This window comes from Pleurodeles waltl, chromosome 9 (genome assembly GCF_031143425.1).
Source record: "Pleurodeles waltl isolate 20211129_DDA chromosome 9, aPleWal1.hap1.20221129, whole genome shotgun sequence".
NCBI classification, from domain to species: domain Eukaryota; kingdom Metazoa; phylum Chordata; class Amphibia; order Caudata; family Salamandridae; genus Pleurodeles; species Pleurodeles waltl.
Genome location: NC_090448.1, coordinates 1020637143 through 1020653581, shown reverse-complemented (window position 1 = coordinate 1020653581; position 16439 = coordinate 1020637143).

Below are 16439 nucleotides of genomic sequence, written 5' to 3'. Positions count from 1 at the left end.
GCCTCCCAATCCTCTTCCCAATGCTCTCCATTTGTATTCATCACTAGTTTCTACTGCCTGGCTTCACGTTTGTACCAGCATAAGGTTCAAGTGTCACAATTTCCATAAGTGTATTTGCAGAGGGGTTGGTGGACAAAGGTTGGGCTCCCACTCTCGGGACATATCATAGGGTATCCCTGAAGAGATCACTTTTGATAGGTTGATCGGTCCATCAGGAGTGAGGCTCCACAAAATGTTACCAAAATTAAAAAAAGACTCTTGAATTTGCAAGGTTAAAGGCAATGATGGTAAGAAGGCCAGTCGCACAGGTGGCCAGGGACTTTCACCTTGAGAATGTGGTAGAATAGCGACTCTGGCCATACACAGGCCTCATCAATCATAATTAATTTATTCTCTGCTTATATGCATATCATTAGAACAGATTGGCCCTCATTCTAACCCTGGCGGTCTCTGACCGCCAGGGCGGAGGGCAGCGGAAGCACCACCAACAGGCCGCAGTCAGAAAAGAGGAACCGGCGGTTTCCCGCCGGTTTTCCCCTGGCCCAGGGAATCCAGCGCCGCCATGGGGATTCCGACCCCCTTCCCACCAGCCTGTTTCTGGCGGTTTTCACCGCCAGAACCAGGATGGCGGGAACGGGTGTTGTGGGGCCCCTGCACTGCCCATGCCACTGGCATGGGCAGTGCAGGGGCCCCCTAACAGGGCCCCATACAGATTTTCACTGTCTGCTTTGCAGACAGTAAAAATCGCGACGGGTGCCACTGCACCCGTCGCACCCCTGCAACTCCGCCGGCTCCATTCGGAGCTGGCTTCCTCGTTGCAGGGGCTTTCCCGCTGGGCCGGCAGGCGGCCTTTTGGCGGTCGCCCGCCGGCCCAGCGGGAAAGCCAGAATGGCAACCGCGGTCTCCTGACCGTGGAGCGGCCATTCGGCGGTGACCGCATGGCGGGTGGCGCCCGCCGCCCGCCGGGGTCAGAATGACCGCCATTGTCTTGTATGCTATTTGTCACAATTTGATTGTATTATGGAAGGCACCGTCAAGGGCTCTTTGTGGACCAAATCACAGTTCTTCTCAGGTTTTATGAACAAGGTGCAGTTTCAGTTAGTCACTTGTTATTTTAATCGCAGTGGCATCTAGCTATAAGACAGGACTGTAGTTTAGCCAAAGTCTCCCTCTCAACTATTTTATTCTTATTTCTACACTTGGAATGAAAACCTGACCACTGAATATTAAATACACCAATATTTTCCACATGATTACTAGAGTGAGGTGTGAATACTTCCCAATGGTTGCTCACTTATCCAGGCAGAAGAAGTCTTTTGGGTTGCCATGTTCGTGGAACCATATCCTTCACTATTAAACATCATCCAAGTAGATTTGTATTAATGTACTTATTATGCGTTCAGTGTTTTTGTTATTCACAGCACACTGAAGTGAAGTAGCTTCAGCATCTTTAAAGTGGTGAACCAGAGGAATGTTTAAAAATACTGTATAACATCCATTTGAGGGAATAAGTCTGAAAATATCTTTGAAAGAAACACTTTGAAACAGTCAAAAAGTTCTGCTAATTTATTCTTAGACACTATACTTTATGAATTTCAAACAACTTGATTTCATCCATGTCACTAGTCATATGCTACACAATTCAATCTTTTAGCAGTAATTTACATAGAATTACATAGCTTTTATCATATACATATCTGCACTAAAAGTCCCCAATAGTCCCTTCATATCTTCTTGTACATAGTACATTTACAAGAACTTACAACAACTAAACTAATGTCTGCTGAACACACATCTGGGTCAGGATGACAGTGGGAAGGTTAGGCAAATCAAACATTAATGAGGGTTAACCCACTGAAACCAGTCCCAGGATGCTTGCTTCAGGTCAAGAGGGGACCTGGCTTGGCATTCTGGGCTGGGCTGTTTCCATGGGTAGCAGGGTCAAGACTTCGATGCATATGGCTGAGACCAAACTGGGGGGGCATGGTAAGCAAAAAGCAATGGATTAAACTCAGATCTGTGACTGGGGGTGAATGTGTTTTTTTGTTATGTATTCCATCCATCATCTGTTCTTTTTGCTTTTGAATCCCTAAGTGGGAAGTGTATGCCCAGACGTGGGTCCCGCGCTCACTGTGTCATTTGTTCAAGACAGCCAGGCTGATGAGGGGTGATACAATGAAACTGGTCCTAGAGTGCTTGTTACCAGTTCAGACAGGACCTGGCCCGACAGTATGTACTGTACTGTTCCCATTTGGAGCAGGTTCAAGCCTGATTTGCAGTCCAAACTGGGGTGGCATGATGAGCCAAAAAAAAATGGACGAAACCCAGATCTGTGACTGGGGATTTGAATGTTTGATTTGATCTGCATTCCGTCCATCATATTTTTTTTACTTTTAGAAAGTGGTCTTTTTGTTATTTAACCATACGGTGCCTTTGCCTGTCTGCTGAATACATGTCTAGGTCAGGATAACAGTTGGGCTGTCTGTGCATTCACTCTAGATAATTACACAGAGATAGCTGATGTGTGCCCTGCATATCCTGATGGCCCATAACCAGGATTATGGGTCTTCCTGACCTAGAGTGGTGGGAGGAGGTGATACTTGTACCTGAATAGGGCTGTGCCTGTCCTCACACAAAGCAGTCTTCAACCCCCTGGAGTGTGTTTGGTAAAGGCAGGGTCTTGTGCACTACAAAGGCATATCTTTGAAGTTTGCCTACTTCAAAGACAGAAATGGGTATAAGTACTGGACCTCTTGCACCACATAGTTAGAATCCTACTTGATTGAGGAAATTCTGCCAGGAAGAAGAGTTGGATGCTGTTGTTGGGACTGCCACTCTGCCTGTTGCTTTATTGTGCTTGCCTGCTGCTTCTGTCCTGAGAGAGAAAGAACTGGACTTTGTGTTCTAGATCCTGCTTCCAAAGGTTCTCCAAGGGCATGGTCTGAGCTTGCCTCCTGTTAAGAGTCCAGGCTCACCTACCAGAGCCTGGGTTCTCTTGTTGAGAGTCCTGACTTGCTAAGTGGTGCCACATCCAGTTAGTTTCTAGGCCCTTCAAGGTGAGGTTTGGTGCATCAAGGAGGAAACTATTCCACCGATTTCCAGAACGACTTTGGAACTGTTGCTGATCTCTGACCCAGCGCTGCTGCCTTGACCAGAGCCATGGTCCCTGCTGAGTGTAAAAACTTTGACCTACAATGCAGGCCCTACACCACTGCAGTGCTTCCGAAATCCTACCACAGCATGAGTCGAGTGCTGTGTCACTGACATCCTTGGCATCTGACTCCACAGCAGCATCTGTAGCCCTGTGGTGTGATTGCGACACCGCAAAATCGATGCCTTGCGTCATGACCTGCTGGATTCATTGACTCCACCTTGTCATACGTAACCGATGCCTTACTGCCAAAGTGGGATCACCTCTTCTGCAATAATATGAAACTGATGCCTTACCTCCCTTGCCTAGAAGTAAGGAAACAATGCCTCACCTCCCCACACTGGCTCAAGCGACGCCTCACCTCCCCAACTCTGAGCAGCATCTTTGTTTCCTCATCGTTTTCCAAGGTACTGTAACTGGGGTCCTTACACATCCGTGGCTGACCACGGTCCCTCGTGGGTGGTGCCGGACTATTGGAAGTGGCTCCGTCAAGCCATTTTGATAGCCCTGATTAGAGCTATTGTGTTTCTAAGCACTATACTACATTTAGGGCCTCATTACGACCCTGGCGGACGGGGGATAAGTGGCGGTAATACTGGCAACAGGCCGGCGGAAAACAAATGTAATTCTGACCATGGCGGTTACCGCCATGGTCATCCGCCACTTCTCCACTCCGACCGCTGGGCTGGAGACTTCGGTCTCCAGCCCGGCGGCCGTCACCAGACCGCCGGCGGTATCAGGACCCTGCTTACCGTAATGGATTTCGGGTGGTTTAGAACCGCCACGAAATCCATGGCGGTAGGCACTATCAGTGCCAGGGAATTCCTTCCCTGGCACTGATAGGGGTCTCAAGCCCCACCACCCTGAGTCCTCCCCCCAGACCCCCACCCCCCTGCCACCCCCCAAAGGTGGCCGGACCCCCCTCCCCAACCACAGTTCCAACATGCACATACACACACCTCCTCCCCACAACACCCCAACATGCACATAGACACACACCCTACCCACCCCTACCCCCACCCCCACCCCAACATGCACACACACACACCCCCATCCCCAACATGCACATACACACACACCCTCCCCACCCCCCCAACATGCATATACACACATCCCTACACGCACACATACACTACAACACATACCCGCACACATACAGACATGCACACAGGCCGACCCGCACACATTTCCCATATACACAACACACCCCCCACATGCATACATGCACTCACACACCTCCTCTTCATACTCACACGCACATCCCCATGCACGCACAAAACACACAACATTCCCCCCTCCCTTAACAGACGATAAACTTACCTTGTCCGTTGATCCTCCGGGAGGGGACGGGATCCATGGGGGCTGCTCCGCCGCCAGCACCCTGTCACCAGAACACTGCCACACCAAATCATGGGACGTGATTCGGTGGGCGGTGTTCTGATGATGGGGCGGTGGAGGTGGAGCACTACCTTGCCGACTGCCAGTATGGCTGCTGGCGGCTCTCTCTCCGAAAAAGGACGGAGCGCTGCCAGCAGTCTTAATACATTGCGCGGAAAACTGCCTGCACTGGTGGTCTTCAGCATGGTGGTACCTCAGCGGTCTTTAAAAAAGACCGCAGAGGTCAAAATGAGGGCCTTAATCTTTGAAAATTTGTGTCTTTACATGTCTTGGAATTTTGTTGTTTTGGTCTTGTTTTGCTCAAATCTATATTGGCTACTTTTCTAAACTGATATGGAGTACTCTTTGGATGTTTTCACTGTGTTACTGTGTGTATGTGAAAACACTTTACACCTTGCCTCAGAGAAAAGCCCAACCGCTTGAGCCACGATACCAAAGGGGTGAGCAGGGGTTATCTTAGCTGTGTGACTCCCTTTCCCTGACTAGATTGAGGGTCTCTATTTGGACTGGGTGCAAAGCACTGCCAACTAGATATCCCATTTCTAACAGCAGCCATGCAGACCATAGGTGGAAGCCCAGCACCCCAGGTGGAGCTGGATGGCTTTGAGGAGTGGGTGGCATCTGTCATCCCAGGGGAGTTAGTGGCTGGAGTACCAGGACAGGGCAGTGCTGCCCACGAGAACAAACAGAACCACAGTGCAATTAACAACAAGGGGCATGTTAAAATTAGGTCTCTAGTTGGCAGAGGTATTATCCTGTGCCCACCCTCTAGTAGCTTGGCACTGAGCAGTCAGGCTTAAATTAAAAGGCAATGTGTACAATATTTGTGCAATAAATCATAGAATAACCCAGTGAAAACACCACAAAAATACACCACACAGTTTTAGAAAAATATAGGATATTTATGTGGTTAAATTCCATAGCACAAGTTGAGATATCACTTTTGCAAGATAAAAAAGAGTCTTATCTTAAACTTAGAAATCTACAGTTGTCTCTTGTTTGCACAAAAATGTATCCTGGTTTGCACAAAAAATAACACACAAGGAGACTGCAGAGGAGGAGATGCATGGAAAAATAGGGTGTGCATCGAAATTTCCAGAACAGCACAGACAATCCGTCATCTCTTTCCACACTGCAAGGGGATTTTCGTTGTTTTCCGGTGCGCAGTCTTGGTTCCTCACTGCAATGCGGGGATCTTTTTGATGCCCAGGGACATTGTGGGGAAATCCTGGGCATGCAGGACAAAGTCACATGTGTGCGTCAATCTGGTATGGCAATGTGTTGATTTTTTAGTCGAACAGCAGGTGCTGCGTCGATTTGTCACTTAGGAAGTGGGGCTGTGGCATTTTGGTTCAGCTGTGATTCCATCTGGTAGGGCTGTGCATCAAATTTCCAGCTGCAAAGCATGCACTGCATTGATTCTCCACTCTAGAAGTCAGGCTGCATCGTTCAGGCTCAGCTGTGCGGAGATTTATCGGTTGCAAAAATGGCTGTACATTGTTTCCGCCAGGCTGTGCGTTGATTTCTGGTGCCCAAGGAGTTTCCTTAAGAGATTAAGGCGGTCATTCTGACCCTGGCGGGCGGCGGTTGCCGCCCGCCAGACGGGAACCGCCATTTGGCCGCTACGCGGTCAAAGGACCTCTGCCGGCATTCCAACCTTCCCGCTGGGCCGGCCGGCGCTACCCATGGCTTTACCGCCGCGGTCAGAATGGGCATGGAAGCACCGCCAGCCTGTTGGCGGTGCTTCCGTCATTCGCGAGGGGTCAGAATGACCCCCTAAGTCTTTTTGGCCCTGGGACTTCAAAAAACAGGAAGCAAGCTCAATCCAAGCCCTTGGAGAGCACTTCTTAGCAAAGTCAGATGGCAGCAAGGCAGCAGGGCAACAACAGGGCAGCACTCATTCTCAGCAAAGCAGTCCAGATGAGTTCTTTGGGCAGCCAGGCAGTTCCTCTTGACAGGTTGCAGGTTCAGGTCCAGAAGTGTGTGAGTTGGTGGGGTCAGGGACCCAGTTTATATACCCCAAAATACCTTTGAAGTGGGGGAAACTTCAAACAGTGGTTTTGAAGTTGCCAAGGTCCCCTTTCAGTAGAGGTCTGTCTGCTAGGGTCATAGTAGGGGGTTTGGCAGTCCATTGAGTGAGGGCAGGCCACTTGCCTTTGAAATGTAAGTGTCAGGTCCTCCACCCTTACAGCCCAGGAAGACCCATTCAGTATTTAGATGAGTGGAGGTGTGACTGGGTATCCTGTGTTTGTTGTTGTCTGGGTGAAATGCACAAGGAAGGTGAAAACCAACCCAGATCAGATGTGGATTGGAGACAGGCTGTAAGGCACAGACGGATTTTAAGCCCATAGAAATGCTCACTTTTTAAAAGTGGCATTTTAAAAATAGTAAAATAAAATCCAACCCCACCAATAAGCAGAATGTTCTAATATCATTCTGGCCATACTAAATATGACTTGGATACCCCTTCCTGATCAGAATCTACCACTCAAACAGTATATGACGGTAGCCCTAATGCTATCATATGAAAGGAGCATGCCTCACAGTAGTGGAAAATGAATTTAGGAGTTTTCCACTACCAGGACCTATAAACCACACATGAACATGTCCTGCTTTTTCCCTATGTAGGACCCTGTTCTAAGGGTTAACTAGGGCCTACCTTAGGGGTGAGTGATAAGTTGAAAAAGGGGAGTTTAAGGCTTGGCAAGTACCTTTATATGCCAAGTCAAAGTGCAGTGAAACTGCACACACAGGCCTTGTAATGGCAGGCCTGAGACATGGTTAAGGAGCTACTTATGTGAGAGGCACAACCAGTGCTGCAGGCCCACTAGTAGCATTAAAGTTACAGGCCCTGGGCACATGTAGTGCACTTTACTAGGGACTTAAAAGTAAATCAAATATGCCAATTGAAAATGAATCAATATTACCATGTTTAAGGGAGCATTTTAGCACTGGTTAGCGTGGTAAACTGCGCAGAGTCCTAAAACCAGCAAAAACAGTATCAGAAAAGTGGGCAGAGTCTGGCAAAAAGTTGGGAGATAACCACCCTAAGACTATCAGGTCTAACAGGGCAATGAAGGAGTGAAGCAAGCTATGTCCCACTGCTCCACTGCACTATGTGCAGGGCAAAGGGCAGGAGTCTAGCTCATGTTCCGCTAAGTCACACAAAAATATTAGTCACACTGCCCAGTTACATGTCGCAAAGCTCAGTCAAGCTCCATCTCGTTACTCCATTTCATGTGTGTAGTGCTGCACCAGTCCAGGTCCACCTCTGTATACTGGCACTTGTAGTGGAATGTGCAACATGAGTCACCATACCTACAAGTCCCACAATACAAAACCGAGAACATGAACTGGAACAACTCATCATGCATGAACACGTGAACGCTGCGCAACCTGACGCTGACAGTGCAGACCACCGAGCACCATGAGATCACTGTGTCTTACTTGGCCAATGCACCCAAATCTGGACTAAAAATCAAAGGAATGGAATGTACTTGTCAGAGAAGAAATAGCTCAACTGAGAGGCAGTCAGGTGTGGGGAATGTGAAGTATCAGCAAAACAAAAGGATGAAGAATGGAGTGTTGAACAATGCAAACACTCACCCCCAGTCACAGATCTGGGTTTAATCCATCTTTCTTTTGCTCACCATGCCACCCCAGTTTAGACCCAGCCATATGCAAATCAGTCTTGATCTTGTTCCTCATGGGAACAGTCCAGCCCGAACAGCCAAGCCAGGTCCTCTCTGGACCAGAAACAAGCATCCTGGGACCGTGTCAGGGTTTCACCCTTCATCAGCCAGACTAGCTTGAATCCAGTGGCACAGTGAGCAAGGAACCCACGTCTGGACATACCCTTCCCAATTAGGACAACTTTAGCAAAACAAAAGCATGATGGACGGGGTGCTGAACAATGCAAAAACTCACCCCCAGTCACAAATCTGGGTTTAATCCATTGTTCTTTTGCTCACCATGCCACCCCAGTTTAGACCCAGCCACATGCAAATCAGTCTTGAATCTGTTCCTCATGGGAACAGTCCAGCCCGAACTGCCAAGCCAGGTCCTCTCTGGACCGGAAACAAGCATCTTGGGACCGTGTCAGGGCTTCACCCTTCATCAGCCAGACTAGCTTGAATCCAGTGTCACAGTGAGCAAGGGACCCACGTCTCGGCTTACCCTTCCCACTTAGGGCAAATCTAGCAAAACAAAAGGAGCTGCTGGGATGGCAATGCTGGTAGGGAGTGGCGGCTGTACCTGTTGATGCAGTGGGCACAGAGGTGCCTGCCACCGCAAGGGAGCTCCCATCAGAGGAGGAATCGCCGTCACTGGTGTATGCTCCTGTCCACGTCATGGAGCTCACCTCACCCTCCGTCCCACTGGTGCCTTCAGACTCCGTACATTCACCCTCCAGGGCCAAGTGGGTTGCAGCTCCCTCCTGCTCCGGTGCCACTGCTCCTTCGCCTGATGATGCTATTGCATACAGGAACAGGGAGACAACAAAAAGGGGGGGAAAGACAGAAGAAAAACATGTTGAGTGCATGCAACACCACTACCGTCGGCGGACACAACACACAGGGAGCAGCCCTCAGCACTATGCCATGCAATAACAATTCCTAGCAAATTCACATGCCCATGGGGGACGAGGCCTAAGCCCAATTGCTGCACACCTGGAAGTCACAGGAGCCTGACTGGGTGTAGATGGCCATTACCACTAGTGGGGTTGGGGTGCCACAGAGCCTGCCTCACAAGGGACCTTGCCTACCAAGTTTGCCCTGGCCTAGGGGAACCCACTGACCACCTCCCCCACCCAGACACCTCGTAATGCGCGCAGAGTCAGCTGAATGAGAATGTTCTCACCCTCTTGTGGCTCCTGTGATACCCTCAAGCGCCCATCCAACTCTGGATAGGCCACCACCAGGATCAGGTACATCAGGGGGGTCATGTTGCGACGGGCACCCCTTCCACGTTGGGAGGCCATCTCCAGCTGGGCCTCCGCCATCTTCTTGCTCCAGAGGCGCAGGTCCTCCCATCTTTTACGGCACTGGGTGCTCGTCTGTGGTAGACCCCCAGGTTCGCGATGGCACGCCAAATATCCTTCTTCTGGTGGGCACTGACCTAGAGGAATGGTACAGGGGGAAAGGAAATTACTCACCCATCCAGGCCGTCCTACTCATTGCCCACCAGTTCCCTGACACACATACACTCAACATCCGCACATGCAGGCCTCAGCCCCCTCCTATGTATCTTCCATCCACACCACTCAAAACAAGTATTGCCTACGCAGCATGATCACAGTGTACTCACCTGTTTGTCTGGAGGACCATACAGTTGGGTGTACTGGGGGAGGACCCCATCCACTAGTTTCTCCAACTCCTCCGAAGTGAAGGCAGGGGCCCTTTCCCCAGACATTGTAGCCATCAATGCTTCCAGAGACAGGTCACAGCAGCACTTGCAGTGTAGGTCCTCTCCTGTTGAAGGTCAGGTATCAAGTGAGTGAACAGACAGAAAATGGCGGTCACGTCCGCCGCGGTGCATACTGTCACCGCCGGCGTACATTGCCATTGGCTCCTGGGACCCATAGGGCCCAATGTTAACCAATGCTGAATTGCGCCGCGGTCTTCAACTGCCCACCGCGACGGTGTACAACGCCAGCGCAGTTACCTCATTTCCCCTTATCCCACCTTACAGGTCAGGCAGCCGCCATTTCAGGGGGCCACATGGGATGGCTACAAACTGTGTCACACCTATCTAGGCCGGGAATACAGACAGATACCGGGACATTGCGAATTACAAACGTTTCTACAAATAACACATTGTGATACCTCAGTGTTGGATGACTCTCTGCTCGCTGTTATCCTCCATAGGGCACGTCTGCTGGAGCAGTTGATGAGATGGCGGCATCCTCTGGTGTACAGACCCTGGTGGACCTGTCGACAATGGAAGAGAGACACATCATAATCACATACAGACTTGATCGAGCAATAATCCAGGAACTGTCTGCCCAGTTGGAGCCAGACCTGATTTCAGCTATCCGCCATCCCACAGGAATCCCCCCTCTAGTGCAGGTCATGTCTGTACTCCATTTCCTGGCCAGTGGGTCTTTTCAAACAACAGTGGCCATGGCATCAGGGATGTCCCATCCAATGTTCTCCAACATGTTGTCCAAAGTGTTATCTGCCCTGCTAAAACACATGCGCAGCTACATCGTTTTCCCTCAGGTGGAGGATTTGCCCACAGTGAAACGTGACTTCTATGCCCTGGGACCTATCCACAACATCATTGGTGCCATTGATGGTACACATGTAGCATTTGTCCCCCCGCAGGAATGAACAGGTGTACAGAAACTAGAAAAGCTACCATTTGATGAATGTGAAGATGGTGTGTTTGGCAGCCCAGTACATCTCCCATGTCAATGCCAAGTATCCTGGCTCAGTGCATGACGCTTACATTTTGAGGAATAGCAGCATCCCTTGTATAACGGGGCAACTCCATTGGCACCGTGTGTGGCTAAGAGGTGATCCCAAGGTCCCAATATAATTGACATAGGTGTCTGGGTATGGGGTTGTCCCTAAGGGTTAGTGTGTCTAACAGTTGTCCCTCGACATTTGCAGGTGACTCTGGTTACCCCATCCTGTCATGGCTACTGACCCCAGTGAGGAATCCCAGGACAAGGGCAGAGGAACGCTGCAATGAGGCACATGGGTGAACTAGAAGGATTATAGAACACACCTTCGGCCTCCTAAAGGCCAGATTCCGGTCCCTCCATCTGACAAGTGGCTCCCTATACTACTCACCGAAGAAGGTGTGCCAGATAATCATGGCCTGCTGTATGCTGCAAGACCTGGCTTTGCGACACCAGGTGCCTTTTCTGAAGGAGGATGGGCCAGATGGTGGTCTTGTGGCAGCTATGGAGCCTGTGGACAGTGAAGAAGAGGAGGCAGAGAAGAGGATATCGACAACCGAAACAACATCATCATGCAATACTTTCAGTGAGACACAGGTAAGAAGATGTAACTGCTTCCCATATCTCATAATATTGTTGGAGCTAGCATAAGTCTGTCATTTTCACTCAGTGTATGGACCCTGACTTGTCACATTGCCTTTCCATTTCACAGATCTGGGTCCCACTTTGTGCCCTCTGCTATGCTTACTGCTGGTCTATAGCTGTGTTACATTGGTATGTGAACAAGTACATTGACATTGCTATATTCCAGAGATATTGCAATTACATATTTGTGAGAGCACAGACTGACTCCAGATTGTTAATTGAAGTGTGTTTATTTCTGTGCAAATAAGTGGAGGGGGCTGTAAAATGGGCAGGGGTGATGGTGGAAGAATGTCCATGGCAGAGTCCAGTCTATTTGTTTCACAGGTGCATTGTCAAAAGGGGCATAGGAAGGGGCGCAATGGCAGTTTAAGGTGGACAGGGTGACATAGTGGACAGAAGGGTGACATTCAGGGGGGTCTTATTTCCTGTGGGGGTCTTGGCAATGTTCTGTCTTGTTCCTGGATCTCAGGGACTGTTTGCGGGGTGGTTCTCCATCTGCAGGGGGTGGGGTGCTGGTGTCCTGTTGTTCCTGTGGTGGTGCCTCCTGTCCACTAGCGCCGGTGGAGAGCTGCTCATCGTCCAGGCTAGTGTCAGGGGTCCGTTGGTGTGCCACTGTGTCCCTCCCGGTGTTGAGAAGGTCTGCCAGCACCCCTGCAATGGTGACCAGGGTGTTGTTGATGGACTTGAAGTCCTCTCTGATCACCAGTTAGTGTTCATCCTGCAGCCGCTGGGTCTCCTAAAACTTGGCCAATACCATGCCCATGGTCTCCTGGGAATGGTGGTAAGCTCTCATGATGTTGGAGAGTGCCTCGTGGAGTGTTGGTTCCCTGGGTCTGTCCTCCCTCTGTCACACAGCAGTCCTCCCAGCTTCACTGTTGTCCTGTGCCTCTGTCCCTTGAACCGTGTGCCCATTGCCACTGCCCCCAAGTCCCTGATCGTCCTGTGTTAGTGGGTTTGCATGTGTTCCCTGTAGTGGTGGACACACTGCTGATTGACGTGTGCTGGGGACAGAGGTATGAGCCCGCTGGGTGGGTGCTGTGGTGGTGTTTCCTGAGTGGGGAGGTTCAGTGATGGTTTGTGACTGTGTCAGGGGAACCGACTGTCCCGAGGTCCCTGATGGGCCGGGCTGGTCATCTTGATCCAGGCGTGCAGAGCTGCTGTCGTCACTGTGGACCTCTTCTGTGGGGTGACTGGATATGTCTGGCACCTCCTGTCCGGTGACATTGGGTAGGGGTCCTGTTGGGGTGTAAATGCATAGTTGTTGTATCTGTGTGTGCCATCTTGTGCAATGGGTGAGTGACCCTCTACTCCTGTGCTTGCATTATTGCAGTGGCTCTTGTGTGATTGGTGATTTTGGGGCATGAGTGAGTCTTTCTACTGGACATGCTTTGGTGATGGGTGTCCATGCATTGGTGTTACATGCAGGGCTTGGTTTTTGGGATGCGTGGGTTGTGTTAGTTGGGTATCTGTGGGTTGTTGGGGTGATGGGTGTGAGGGCAAGGGTGGGGGTATGTGATGGCATGCAGGTGGGGTAGGGCGGATAAGGTAGTAAAGATTTGCCTTACCAGAGTCCAGTCCTCCCGCCACTCCTGTGAGGCCCTCAGGATGCATGATCGCCAAGACTTGTTCCTCCCATGTTGTTAGTTGTGGGGGAGGAGGTGGGGGTCCACCGCCAGTCCTCTGTACAGCAATCTGGTGTCTGGATACCACGGAACGTACCTTCCCCCGTAGGTCATTCCACCTCTTCCTGATGTCATCCCGTGTTCTTGGATGCTGTGATGCTGTCCCACTGCGTTAACCCTGTCAACAATTCTGCGCCATAGCTCCATCTTCCTTGCAATGGGTGTCTGCTGCACCTGTGATCCGAATAGCTGTGGCTCTACCCGGACGATTTCCTCCACCATGACCCTGAGCTCCTCCTCAGAGAACCTGGGGTGTCTTTGGGGTGCCATGATGTGGTGTGGGTGATGTGTGAGATGGTGTCGGTTGTGATGTGTGAGGGGATGTGTTGGTGTGTGTTGTTTGAAGTGCGTGGATGTTGTGTAAGTGATTGTGTTGTGTGTCTGTGTATGCTGGTGTTCTTTTAGGTAGTCTCTCTCTCTGGCCTTCTTTCAAAATGTTGGTTGTAAGGGTCTGTGGGTGATGTGGGTGTGTGCTTTATATTGGATTGGGTGTGTGGGTGTGGTGTGTGTATGTGTATCAGGTGTGTGAATTTTGAATTGTCCAATGTGGTGGTGTTTTGTAAATGTGTGTGTATTTTGAGGCAGGCGGTGTGTACCGCCAATTGTTTACCGTGGTTGAATGACCGCCACGTTGATTCATGGGTCGTGATACTGTGGGCGTATTCTTGTTGCCGTGACGGTGTGGGTTTTGGTATCGCCAGTTTATCACTGACCTTTGCTGTGGCGGACTTGTGTGGGTGTCTGTATTGTGGCAGATCACGAGATGTGGGTCGTGATACCTGTAGCGGAATTCTGCGGTCACAACGGTATGTTGGCGGTCTTCTGCACGGCGGAAAGCGGCATTTACCACCATGGTTGCAATTAAATATCCTATCTTCAAGTGAGAAACACAGGCTGGCACTGCATCTGGAGGCGGTCTCTCTTTTTCTACTCCCATTCCCCTTCCCCCCTAGCGGATGCAGGGTTCACAGATGCGTGCTCAGTTAAAGTCCGAGCACTCATCTGTTGGAGGGATTTAGGTAAAAGGCATCTGCCCCTGTGGAAGTTTGATTTAATGGGTAATCTTCCAACAGCTTCCTTACAGGATGGGGGGGTCATTCCACCAGCCTCTAAGATGTTGTTACACAAATCCACCAAGAACTTAATTATACTACATTCCAGGGCTCTATAGATTTCAACGTTAATCCGTCCCAAAAGTAACTGTAAAGTGACGGATATACCACCAGCCGTATTACGAGTCCATTATATCCTATGGAACTCGTAATACGGCTGGTGGTATATGCGTCACTTTACCGTCACTTTTAGGACGGATTAACACCTCCTCCAAAGTTGTAATAACCCCCTTTATGCCCTGCTAAACTTCGAACAGCCCTATCAGATCATTCAAAAATCGATTATCCTCCTCATTCAAGGTAGCTAGCCCTAACTCTTCTAACCATATCTTTACTGACTCCAGGAACATCACTGGATTTTCTGAATATAATTCCTTTAAATGTTTTCGAAAGGCTTCCCCTACCTCCTTCCTGCTTCTAATTATTGTCCCAGGATTCTTACCCCGAATTTCTGCCACCCTATTTCTAGCTGTATCTGATTTTATTTTCCAGGCCAGCATTGTAAACCTCACGCCTCTTCTTAATCGTTCTCTCTATTACTGCTGCCAGTTCCAAGTGTACTTCTTGATTTAGCTTGCGCAGTTGGTCAATTTCCCCATCATCAAGATCTAGGTGTGTCAACCTTTGCTCTATTTGATGCACACACTCTTCTAAACTACTGATCTCTTCCTTGTACACCTTCCTCTTGAACGAGGCCGCCCTTATTAGCCTCTCCCTCAAAAGAGCCTTAAAAGCATCCCAAACCAAGGCTGGCAAAGTTCACCCTATGTTGAGATTAAAACATTCCTCTGTTTGCTCGTAATTCTGCTACCACATTCTCTTCTAGTAATATAGTTCTTTCTAAAGTCCACCTACTCTGACCAGCGTTCGCCATTAGCTGAATCTTCAAGCTAATAGCCGAATTGTCTGATAAGTGAGCTCCAACATGTGCTATCTCCTCCACACTGTCCTTCAAGCTCTCATCTATTAAAATATAATCAATCATAGACTGATGTCTGTATTTCTTGTTGTTATACGTATATCCCCATTCGGGTCCCATCTTCTCTCTCCATACAGCATGCAGCCCCAAATGGGACATCATAGACAGCACTTGAAATCGCATTTCTTTAATTACTTTTTGATCTACTACCTGAGGACCTCTCTAGCTCATGATTTAGTACAACAGTAAAATTCCCCGTCCATATTATGGGGTCATATTATTGTAGCAAATGTTGGAATAGATCAACTAAAGGTGCAATGTCATCTCTGTTAGGCCCATAATATCCCACCAGAGTAAATGCGGAGTCATACGCCACCAATTTTCCAATTCCCCTCTCCCCGCCTTATCTACTGGCTCCTCCTGGAAGGAAATATTAAGATGCATTTTAATTGAAATAACTACCCTTTTACTACCTCAGATTTGGCTGGAGCTTATTACCTGTTGCAGACATCTACATGTTTAAACACCTCAATAAATTCCTACTTAAACAGGTGTGTTTATTGCAGAACCAGCACACTCGCTTAAACATCTCTCAGGTATTGCAACAGCCTCCTTTGCCTATTCCTCACCCATAAGCCATTCCTTTGCACTCATCATCTATGTATTAACTCCATTTCCAGTTGTATACAGCCCCTCAACTTTCCCTCTCTCCACCTCTCTGAGGACACTTTTTTCAATTTTCCCTCTTGCTCCCCACCCAGTGCCCCTCATTCCTCCATGATCCCCCACCAACCAAACCCCTCCCTTATTGGCCTGGGAGAATCCACCCTCCTTTCTTTCTCTAGGCGTTACCACCTCAGGAGGGACATCGGTCAGACTAAGGCCCTCATTCCAACCCTGGCGGTCATGGACCGCCAGGGTGGAGGGACACGGAAGCACCGCCAACAGGCTGGCGGTGCTTCCAGGGCCATTCTGACCGCGGCGGTAAAGCCGCCGTCAGAAAAGGGGATCCGGCAGTTTCCCGCCGGATTTCCCCTGGCCCGGAGAATCCTCCATGGCGGCGCTGATTCCGACCCCCTTCCCGCCAGCCTGTTTCTGGCGGTTTACACCGCCAGAAACAGGATGGCCG